This window comes from Mixophyes fleayi, chromosome 2 (genome assembly GCF_038048845.1).
Source record: "Mixophyes fleayi isolate aMixFle1 chromosome 2, aMixFle1.hap1, whole genome shotgun sequence".
Classification (NCBI taxonomy): domain Eukaryota; kingdom Metazoa; phylum Chordata; class Amphibia; order Anura; family Limnodynastidae; genus Mixophyes; species Mixophyes fleayi.
This window is the reverse complement of record NC_134403.1, coordinates 86394373-86406757: the sequence shown is the minus strand read 5'-3', so window position 1 is coordinate 86406757 and position 12385 is coordinate 86394373. Positions and strand designations below refer to the sequence as shown.

Genomic DNA, 12385 nt, shown 5'->3' with positions numbered 1-12385 from the left:
TGGAGGCGTTGTGCAAGGAGACAGACTGATGATGGTGAACTATTTAGCTGCTTCTGATTGACTTAACTGACTCTCCAGCTGATTGTATGTAGTCCATTAATGTGGCTGCTATATTATATGAAATCACGTCCGTCTATTTGCATTATTTAATTGACATTTCGATTTGGACTGAAGCAGGATAGAAGATTCTCATTTCACTTTTAAAGGGTAAAATTTCACGTTTGTATTTAATTTCAGTTCACTTAATTTAACTTGTTTTTAATTATATTTTATATGGAAAATGTGACTATGCTTTATTAATGACATCATCAATAAAATATTCTGTATTGTGTGTATAACACTTCATTAGATTATATGGTGTACAAGCAGGGTAACGCGACTAACATTGTAAAGCCACATCTCTAAACTTTCCTGAGGTAAATCCAGTTCATATGCATAGGTATAGGTATGCACACATGGGTGTGCCTGGGCACATCCTAATATCAGACACTGTCTCCGACATAGACTCTCAGGGCTTGAATGCTTGTCTGTATCAGTGAGTCACTAGTTTCCCCCAGGGCAGCTGAGGACAGATCAGTGCCGAGTTGTTCTTGTTGTCATTACTAATTACTATATAAAATACACATCTATTTGGCACAGTATGACCTGGGGGCATTATTTGGCACAATATTATATGGGTGCACTATTGTTTGTCATAATATGAACTGTGGACATGCCTATTTGGCACAATATGAATTGGGGGGACTATAGTGTAGCATTGGGCAGCACGGTCGCTAAGTGGTTAGCACTTCTGCCTCACAGCACTGGGGTCAAGAGTTCAATTCCTGACCATGACCTTATCTGTGGGGAGTTTGTATATTCTCCCTGTGTTTGCGTGGGTTTCCTCCGGGTGCTCCGGTTTCCTCCCACACAGCAAAAACATATTAGTATGTTAATTGGCTGCTATCAAAATTGACCCTAGTCTCTCCCTCTCTGTGTGTATGTTAGGGAAATTAGACTGTAAGCTCCAATGGGGCAGGGACTGATGTGAAGGAGTTCTCTGTACAGCGCTGCGCAATCAGTGGCGCTATATAAATAAATGATGATAATATGAACTGACAGCATATCTGTTTGGCATAAAATGATCTGTGGGCAATATTTGGCATATTATGAACCGTGGGCCCTTCCCCCTAGGTGGTGCTAGACACACCTCTCTTGGTTTCCCTGGGTGCATGCTCTAATGAAATGTACTGTGCATGCCTATGTTCATATATTAGTGTTGTAGTGCTGGACACATCGCGAGATGTGAATACATGCATGTAAATATGGTTTTTCATGCATGTCTTTTCCTGCTAATGTTCGGGACACAAATGTCTGCAACTCTACATGTGTCAGGTTCCCAGAATCATCAGATTATAATAGAGAGGTTAATGCAGAGATTAAAGCCAATGTCGCACAGGTGCTATGTTAGCTGCGTGTACGCTATGGGTTTTCCTGTGAAAAGATCCTATCAGATGAACGGGTGGTGGTCATTATACCGCAGCTTATAATTCCGACAACTAAGAGAACGATAAAATAAAGTCAATTCCAATAATGACGATAGAGGAAATGCAGATTTACTATAAATAAGACAGACCACATGTGCAACACGCTTGCTTTACGGCTTCTATACGTTCTGAACACAGCAAATGCCGGCACTTGAAATTGACGTAATTTACAATGCAGAAACTGACATTTCCAGTTTTAAAGCAGCACTGCCAGGACCCGCTCCCTAGATAAAGTAATCTAAGGATTAGGGTTAGGATTATGGTTACGCTCCTGGCATTGTCACTTTAAAACACCAAGGAGTAAATGTATCAAACTGAGAGTTTTCTGGCAGGTTTGAAAAGTGTAGATGTTGCCTATAGTAACCAATCAGATTCTAGCTATCATTTTGTAGAATGTTCTGCATTTCCTCTATACCGTCAGTATTGGAATAGGCTTTATTTTATTATTATACCAATTGTGGGAAGCTGCAGTATAACGTACCCCACCCATATGAACTTATGTTTTACAAATGCTGAAAGATATAAAATCATGTGACAAGGAGTACAGAAACTACATAGATCACAATGGAGAAAGGAATTCAGACACTGGGTTATATCAGGAACTCACTCTTACACTGCCTGTTATGTGCAGGCAAATAGAAACCATAAGCACTGAGATCTGCACTTCTTCTTGATATTAATTTCTCCATCAATTACATTCTATATTAATTCTGGGTTCTTGTCACCCGAGTGTTGTACAGTTTGCATACAGTGGTCGATTGTGACAGACTCTGAGCGCACACTGTCTGTTATGTGAAGGTAAGTTCATGAGAGTCTGGTTCCAACAGCTAATATACAAAACATGGGCTCGCAATGTGCCCATGTGAAAGTAGCCTTATTACTACATTTACTCAACCACAAAATGTTGGTGACAAAACATTTAAAAGTCCTCCAACAGAATGAGCTACTTGCAATAAAGGGGGTTCCAGCACTCCTGTATGGTTATATGGTATCAAGAAGATACAAATTGATTGCTAAAACAGAGTTTTGAGGTTTCTGTGGTTCCCCCATCATTCTAGAGAAACTTGCGAGCTGAAAACACACAACTTAGAAACATAAAACAAAAGTTATTTTTCCACCACAACACATCAAAAAGTGCGAAGAGCAATAATAATAATAATAATAATAATAGTAATATTTCTCTAGGAACCAGTACCACATGAGTAGAAGTTAGACCTTATGAATAATAGGCAGTTCCTCAGTGATGGTGCTGGTTCTTAGCACCTAGCAAACTATCAGGCAGTGTACGGTTTTAGCACACTAAATGGATATCTTCACTTGGTGCAGGTGAACTTAAACTGGGCAATGGCATAGGCAAACTAAGAAAAACATATCAATAATATAAATTATTTCTGCCACTCATTAAACAGTGCTGCCATTCGCCTTTATGTTAAATACCACCATGGAGTAAGGTCTCAAACTCTCATACCTTGATATATAATGCATATTACAAGTTACCCCACATTCTTCCTGTAATGCAGGAAGCTGTGCACAATGCACCAATATTCAATTGATTTTTAAAGGTGTTTTTTTTTTTTTGTTTGTTTTATTAGTCAATTAATTCATCACAGGACACAGCAGTTAGATAATAAATAGAAACATCACACCATTGTAGTCCAGTGAAAAATGTTTCATTTAAGAAGTTAAGCTTACATATTCAGTCAGAATTCATAAAAAGCAATGCCCTTTTCAGAAATAGGAACCTACCTACATTTTGAAATTACTTTTTAAAGAATTCATGATTTACATTAGAATTTGTACATTCGATGTAAACACAAAAAAAAACCAAAAACAGAAGTAGCTATAATTCTAGTTTTCTATATACATGTTCAACTTTCACCTGCCTAGATATAAAATCCTCTTAACATTCAGTGATTCATAACAACAAAAAAAGGAATAATTAAGCCAACTCTGTTGGCCCAATTTACAAAGTGCAAAAAGGTAGAGGCACAGCACAAAATAGTTTTGCCGCTATGCGCCTCCGTTGTAGCAGATGAGTCTAGATTTCCACCATACTGCAGGGATTGGCGGATGATTTTTGATGTGACATTTACACTTTAGCGGGACTTAAAATTCTTTTGCCTCCCTGCAAGCCTAGGTATATTTGTAGTTTGCGGAGCCATCTCCTGAGAGTAAAGAGTAGGCATGCTCCTTGAGGTCCACGAGGATGGACTATCTAGATGGTAGGGTACAAAACCGGGGCATTTTCAATAAACATCCAGGGGTATATTTACTAAACTGCGGGTTTGAAAAAGTTGAGATGTTGCCTATAGCAACCAGATTCTAGCTGTAATTTATTTAGTGCATTCTACAAAATTAAAGCTACAATCTGAATGGTTGCTATAGGCAACATCTCCACTTTTTCAAACCCGCAGTGTAGTAAATATACCCCCGAGTGTGCTTTATAATTGAGGTATGTCTCATTAGTAGTTGAAGTCTCCATGCTTTTAGGAAGTTTTCATGTGCAATTTACTATTCACTCTTCTTATCATATCGAATTTCATTAATGTATTTCTGTTTGGTGTAGCTGTGCATTGCTTAGTAACAGCATACCATCTATAATTCTGCCAAAGAACTTTCTACTACTGTTTCTCTGAATAGCCAGTAAGTTGAGCCTCATCCAAATAATCAGGAATGATTTTCTTGTGGTTTTGCCTGCACTGGTTGCATTGCTGTTACTGTGGACAGCACATGCAGCATAACATGGAGGTTCATGTCATATCTGCATTGGTTCACCTTTGGCCTCTTGACATGTAATGTGAGATATTTCTTGTCTGCAAGAATCCTTAAAGGATTTAAGTTCAATATGCAAATAGACCGTAAAGTCCCTTGATCACTTTGTAAATGCTAAATTGGGTATGCTTTTTTTTAATGCATGTAAAAACCCAGTCTATTCTATGTGCCCATACACACTTGAGCCCATGCTTGCAGCAGCATGTATTTGTGTTATCAAGTAATATTTTTGGACACTGTTTGTTTCAGCGTGTTCAAAGCAAGTCACTGTACTTGAAAAAGTCTGTTTATCTCTAAGGGAGCACATTCTGCACATAACCACTAGGGATAAACAGAAGCAATTTAACCAGCAAAACTGGTTAAAAAAAACTGTATTTCTTTCATTTCATGTCAATGGCATATTCAGATTAGTGACCCATTCATTTCGATCAAGGGTAGCATGTCATCACTTGTGGGCTATTTAAAAAATAAAATCCTGTGGATTACAAGGAGAGTTCCTATGGATTACAAATTGAGAACATTTGCCTTGGATTGCAAGAATTCACTTGTATTATAAATAAAAAAAGATTTACCACTGAATTAAATGAGAGATTTATTATCTTTTATTTATAAGATGCCACAAGATGTCTGCAGCACTGTACAGATTACAAACAATAGACCATACAAGGTAAAACAGCACAGAACAATAAACCAGTACTACAAAGACCCCCAAAAGCTACAAGCATGGCTAGTACCAGTGTAGCTGGTGCAGAAGTAATAGGTGGTGAGACACAGGGGCGGACCCAGACATTTGCCCTACCCGGGGCGATTTTAGGGGGGGCGTTTTAGGCCCCGCCCCCTTTCTGTGTTATAAGGCTGCCGGCGGCTGCACAGTATGTGCAGGTCCGTTCAGCAGTGAAAGTGTGCTGTCCCGCTGCTCTGATTGTGTTTAAAACACAATCAGAGTAGCCGGGCAGCACACTGTCACTGCTGAACGGACCTGCACAGTGTGCAGCTGTCGGCAGCAAGCCCCTGGTAGGGGGGGCGATCGCCCCGATCGCGCCCCCCCCCCCCTGGATCCGCCACTGGTGAGACAGGAGGGAAGAGGGCCCTGCTCGTAAGAGCTTACAAACTAAAAGGACAGCAAACAGACAGCAGACAGAAAGGGAGTCAGTGGAGGGAATCTAGGGCAAGAGGAGCGCAGGGAGAGACGGAGGATGAGACAGGGTGGGTGGGGTAAGCAAGCATAGAGAGATGGTCAGGACAATTCAATGCCAGTTTGAAGTTGCACAGACAAGGGGAGATATATTATTATTTTTTTAAATCAACAAATTGATGAATAAAGGTTTGAGAAGTTTTCATTCCAATAAAAGCTTATTTATCAATCATGTCTGAGTTTTATTTACATTTTATTAGAATTTTAAATATAAACAGGCTTTGTGTAAACCTTACCACTATAATGGGACCATCGAGGTGGAGAAGTTGCCACTCCAGGGATCTAAATATTCCTCATTATCTTGCCTTAAAGACCCCATGGTCTATTTTGCACATTTATTTACACATTCACATTGTTTTGGTAATCCCTGCAAACTTTTATATATGTGTAAATGTTAAAAATAAATGTTTTATATGTGCTCATTTTCTATTCAAAGTGTAAGGTTAAAGCAGCAATCCCACAGTGAAAGATTTTTTTTTCATTAAATAGAAAGAAATGTACCGCTTAAGCATGCATCTTTTAGCTACATATAAAAATAAACTCCCTGGCGCTAAAAATAGAACCAAATCAAAGGGGAAAAGAGCTAAATAATATATATACAGGGTGATTCAAAAGTCGCAGTACACCCTTTTATTTCAAAAATTCTACAGGAATTGGGCCTATTGGCCGATTTCAAGATGGTGCCCATGTTTGGTACATACCGTAAAACAGGGGTAGGCAACCTGCGGCTCTCCAGGTGTTGTGAAACTACAAGTCCCAGCCTGCTTTGCCAGTAGATAACCAGCAGATAGGTGGCAAGGCATGCTGGGATTTGTAGGTTCACAACACCTGGAGAGCCACAGGTTGCCTACCCCTGCCGTAAAAGATAGACCACGTCACCCATACCTTACTGGAGTATTCAGGTTTCCCAATTTCCTGTAATATATATATATATATATATATATATATATATATATATATATATATATAGGCCCACGCCCCTGCATAGCTACGCTCCGTGTGCTTGGACTGGGCGGATATTTACATTCAAACCAGCGGAATACACGAGCTGACAGTGTGGCGACTGCAGACACCAGAGACCCGTCGCTGTAACCAGCAGAACTGTGACTAAGGAAGCAACGTGTTTTATGTTTCGGCATATGGATGAGGTTGTGATCGTGAAGACATTGGTGTTACACATGTTTTAATACCCTTCAGAAGTGGAATATATCACTATATCTGGTACGCAGATTTTAATATTTATTTTGTGCACTCGTGGTGGTGTCCTATTACTATTTTGGGATAGTTATCCCATATACCCCATAGTATTGTGGGGAACCTGGTGATATTGCTGTGATTTTTGCAGTATTACACTATGTTTGCTGTTTTCCTGTATTTTGTATGGATCGGTGGAGATCTGGAGGACTAAAGGCAAAGCACAGATTACTCCATTATCTTCTGTAAAGTTTATCATCTACAACTTCATGGTATGCAAGTTATTGCTCTATTCCACACTATACAATTGATAATACACTCAGAGGCGCCCTGCTTGTTCTTCTGTTACAGAAATATATATATATATATATATATATATATATATATATATATATATATATATATATATATATATATATATATATATATATATATATATATGCAAAAAAAGGTAAATAAGTCGGAATATACCCACAAAAAAGTGTAATAAATTAAGAAGTACACAACCAGACACATAAACATGTAAATAATAAAAAGTATGTCTGCAGACAAAAGTTTAAAATCAAAGTCATATTCCAGAAAAATATATATAAAAAAAGTGTATATGCATGCATATGGAGATGAAGAAAATGCAACCGATAAATATGTATATCCTAGAAATGGAACACCAGAGTCTTCTTCAGATATATATATATATATATATATATATATATATATATATATATATATATATATATATATATATATATATATATATATATATATATATATATATATATATATATATATATATATATATATATACACATATATATATACACATATACACACACACACACACACACACACACACACACACACCTCCATATACCTGTCCCATAAACCAACAGGAAGACAGTCCCGGAATCGTCATGTCAGGAAGAAAAGTGAAAGATGGTACCTTAGGTGTGTAATATGCCCAAGAGCTCCGGTCCAGAAGCAGTACCAATCTCTCACTTGCACCTCTTAAACTGGAGAAACGTCGGCCAGTTGTATTCACCCTTGTGTATTCCTTTACTCGCTCCCACTTCCGGACTAATTTGCGCATGCGCACCCTTCCGTCCTAGGTCCTATTAGACTTAAAGGGGCATATTCAATTGTCGGGAAATCCCGCCGCGGAAAAACTATTACCGTTAATACGGTAATAGCTGGATTTCAGCTCGCAGCTCAGGGAGTAAATTACCGTATTAACTGTTTTTACGCACACGATTACCGTGATAACGGTAATCATGCACGGACCGCGGGATTTTCGGCGTTTCCAACGACAATTGAATATGCCCCACAGGATAGCTCTTCTTGGTCTCCGTGCCAGCAAAGATAAATACATTTCCTAAATAAACTCCATATGTAACATCTGACTCAACGCGTTTCACCCGAGCAATGGCAGGCTTCCTCAGGGAGTGTAAATAGTACATAAGGAATCCATATTGTTCTTATAAAGGTAGTCAGGATAGGACCCGAATTCAAACTGCCAATAGGGAGGAACACAGATGAAGGACATGCCCACAGTCCAATAGGAAGGACCCACACGCAAATTGTATATGTTTCTTCGGCACTAAGCCTTATACTTCCTAACTCATGCAGGAACACCAATTGGGCAGAAATAAGGATAGGAACAAAAATGATATAGTAATGGAGTGAAGTAAATGGAGTGGAATAATGATTTTTTCATACACAACATAAAAGAGCAGGATGGTAAATTATATAAAAAAGTGAGCTCGAATAAACCCAACACATTTCACAGAGTAATTTCTCTATATCATCCACACTATTCAGGTAAATAATAACCAACATCAATTATTATCCAAAAAAGCCCCTAGGTCAAAGTCAAGATTAAGACCACGTGGAGAGAGGGTATGTAATCCATAGATCCATTTGGATTCTTCTCTTGATATTGCCTTCACAATCCCCCCCCCCTCCAACTCTTCATAACTCGATACCTATGAACTTTTCAACCATGTGCTATGTGACTGTGGTTGCCATGGTAGTCACACAACACACTTAAAACTCTGCAGAATTATAAATCATATAATCCAATATAAAATTATTGTTTTACTAACATACAAGGCCGTCAACAAAATTACACCAACATACACCTCTTCACTTGTCTCAAAATATCTCTCAACTCGACACCTCCGTTCTGCACAAGATCTGCGTCTCTCTTTCACTCTCATCTGATCCTCCCATTCCTGGTTACAAGACTTTTTCAGGCTGTACCCATTTTGTGGAATTCCCTCCCTCACACAAAAAAAGTGTGAGGGAGTCTGTAGTCTTCAAGTGTTCTCTGAAAACCCCAGACAAGCTTCCTCAACCAGCATCTTAATCTCCCTAAACTACCCTATTACCACCCTCTACACAGATAACACAAAACAACAACCCTCTGAGCAACACTGCTGTGTGACTGATCACACAGCCCACTAAATAATTTTTACCTTTGTATTCTAGCTGGTCCAATGTGCAATATGATGTAGCATGTGCCCTTGTGTTTCAAACTCCCATTGTCCCATAGATTGTAAGCTTGCGAGCAGGGCAACTCTAACCTCTCGTTTTATTAATGTTTGTTCCTGTCACGAGGTAAGATTGCGGCACCTGCGGGTATTGGCACTGCTACACAAGGAGGCGTTGAGTCTAACACACCGCCGGTCTTCACCAGAGACCCCCGCAAGGGAGTTTGGATTTTGCAGCAAACTACGTGCAGGTCGCGGCCCTCCCAGGAAGCTACCTGCGAGTTGGCGGTGGTAATCGTGATCGTGCTAGCAGAGGTCTGGAACCGTGCGGACAGATGAAGTACCAAATCAGGAAGCAAAGAGTAGTCAAACAAGCCATGGTCAATCCGGAGAGTATAGTGCTGAGCCAAGGAAGAATGCAAATTAGAGTCAGAGAGAGCCGGGTCGGTACACTGGGAACAATCAGAATATAAGGGATATAAATGCTGGAGGCTAGATCTATAAAGAAACTAGTTGTTCTGGCACCCTAGTGGTGTCAGAGCAGGCCATATATAGGAAGTAATCACTCCTCATTGGTGGGCAGTGGTTCGGCGGTCAGACGCGCTGACTGCCGACAGTAAGCCCAAATGCGCTTCCCATTGCTATGGCAACAGGCGCGCATGAGCACTGCGTTGCCGGAAGGAGCGTCCCCATTGCCTAGCAACAGGGCGCTTCGTAGAGATCAGACGTCCGTCCCCAGCTAGCGAGGAGGCGCGGGGACGGCGTCTGATAGTTCCCAATTGTAAAGCGCTACGGAATTTGCTGACGCTATATAAATAAATGTTGATGATGACCATAGCAGCGTGAGGAAACAAACCGAAGAAAGTGTAACTACCAGGCTTCTTCTTATAGTCTGCCACAGTAATTTTTGAAGGGATTGCTGTTTTACAGGGCTATGGAAGGGAAATAAAGGGTTGACATGAACATAGGGAGAAAACATACATAAAAGGTGTAATCTCAATGCATAAACAGAAAAGAAAAGTACACAAAATCCAGTGGTTAAGTGGGGACTTAAATTGCCATAACAAATAGCGATTGAATCTAGGCCCATGACCTAATCTTCTACCCAATCACCAAAAAACAGAGTAAACATGACTCAGGTGTCATCCCATGTACCATTATAAGCCATCATATACTAACTAAACCTATGAAATGGTATTTGCATGGTATTTTACTTCCTTACCAAGAGATGGAAACAAATATACATTCACCCCTACCAAATCTATCAGTACATTGGTGCTCAGAGTTCTGATAGGGGATGTTTAGAAGTCCCCCAATAAACTGTTACACAAACACTTGTGTCCGCTTCCTTTATACATAAGTATTTATGCACAGTTTAGTGGTTCACAAATCATGATGTTGGGTTGCCTTCAATTTAGGTTTGGCTCATTCCTACCAAAAGAGGTAAAGAAGGCAAGTCTAAACAGTTACATAGGATAAACCACCATATTTTTATGATATGTTTATTTAGAACTGGTGTATTCTATAAAACTTAAGCTATTTTAAAACGTTTTTGTGAGCACTGCATTAAAAGAATGACAACAAGAAATCACCATAGAATTACTAAAATAAAAATAAAAAATATTTGCGAATGAAAGATATACAGTTTATAAACACATACACTGTACATCCTACATACTGAGGTGGCCAAGTAATGGAACATGGTTACCAATACCAGGAGATACGACAATAATCATTACATTGTAACAAAATGTATAAACCCCTAGCCTGCCCAAATAACATACCATTCGAATACGTTTTCAAAACTTAGATACAATAAACTACAGTGACTAGTGTCTATCTTTACATGAATATGTATAGGGCCTACATCATAAAATTATTAACATCATATATGCAACGTTTCCTGATCATGAATGAGGGCACTAATTAACTCTAGCGCAGATAACCCTTTCTACTCCCGGAATAGTCTCAGATTCTTAGCCATTCCCCAGACCCGTCAGCCTAGTGAGCTGCGATCTCCTGCAGATTCACACCCTCTTCTATTAGTTCCGACTAATGAGTATGGGACATTAAGTTACATTACCGTAAATAAGAGCCTGGCTCAAATACCGCTGCTTCTCTCACCCTGGGTTATCTAGTCTCTGCCTTTACCAGTCAGCGGTCGGCGTCCAGCGTCCATTGGTTACAACTGACGTCAATCATCCCAACACAACAAGAGAAGGAAAACACGCTGCACCAAGGGTTGGACAGACTAGGGAAGAAGGCGGCTAGTCCCGCCCCTCCGAGCTGGTGAGTGGAGATGATTGGCTGCATAGGGATATACGGGAAGTTTCTCCTGCAGGAGGTGGGGTTGTGTCTATTTCCCTGGTATTACATCACTAACTGGGTGTGTTGTATGGTTGGTATGTCATGTGTCATCTGTCATCTAGAGGTTGGGGTTTACAGCCCGGCAACAGTTTGTGCTTGTTAAGATAGGAAGGACATTATTTGCGTGTAACTCTTCATTTGTATGGATAGCTAACTTAAGCTGGGTACACACTACACGGTTTTCGTCCAATAATCAGCTCAATTAGCCGACATACGACCGCTCCTTCAAAAGTAGGGTCAGTGTGTGCAGTGACACGATGGTCGAAAGTCTGCCCAAATGGACGATTGTCGCCTCATTTGGTTGCTCGTACCGTTTAATATTTTCGTTCCAATCTCGTTTCCGCTGTGTAGTGTGTATAAACTTCCGACCAATCCACAACAGTGAGTACGAAATTACAGTCATTGCTCACAACAACAAGGCTGTAAAAAGTCGCTAAAGGGACGTCCGCTCTTCCCTTTATCGTCCTAAACAAGGCTAGTGTGTATGCAGTCCATGGATCGAGCGATCGGAACATCGATTGCATGTAAAATCGATCGGCATAAAACGTTTTTGGAAAATTCTGTAGTGTGTACCTAGCTTTACTGGCTTTAGCTTGTTGATTTAATGATGTTTGACGTTGAACAAAATTATAAGAACATTTTTGTTTGTATATGAATTACTAGACACCTCATAAAACTTGTTTCTGTTAATGCAAGGTGACATTATCTGTAAATAGCCACTCATGTTTATTTTTTTAATGTTTCAACTGCTTGCTTTTGGTTGAGTTTTATCATATGTATTAGGCAATGCTAGGTGTAATTTGTGTAAAAGAGAAGACAAAAATTAAGGAAGCATTGTGACCAAA

General features: G+C 39.7%; 1 protein-coding gene across 3 annotated transcripts in view; it reads right to left on the bottom strand.

Annotated features, from left to right (window-relative positions):
• Positions 1 to 11422, bottom strand: part of STAT2 (signal transducer and activator of transcription 2) — a 60512-nt gene extending 49090 nt beyond the window's left edge. The window contains exon 1 of one of the 3 annotated variants that reach the window (XM_075199529.1): positions 11257 to 11422. The gene's annotated coding sequence lies outside the window, so the exon portion shown is untranslated. The remainder of the gene's footprint in view (positions 1 to 11256) is intronic. The other 2 variants (XM_075199526.1, XM_075199528.1) reach the window with 2 other exon arrangements.
• Between the last annotated feature and the right edge of the window lie 963 nt (positions 11423 to 12385).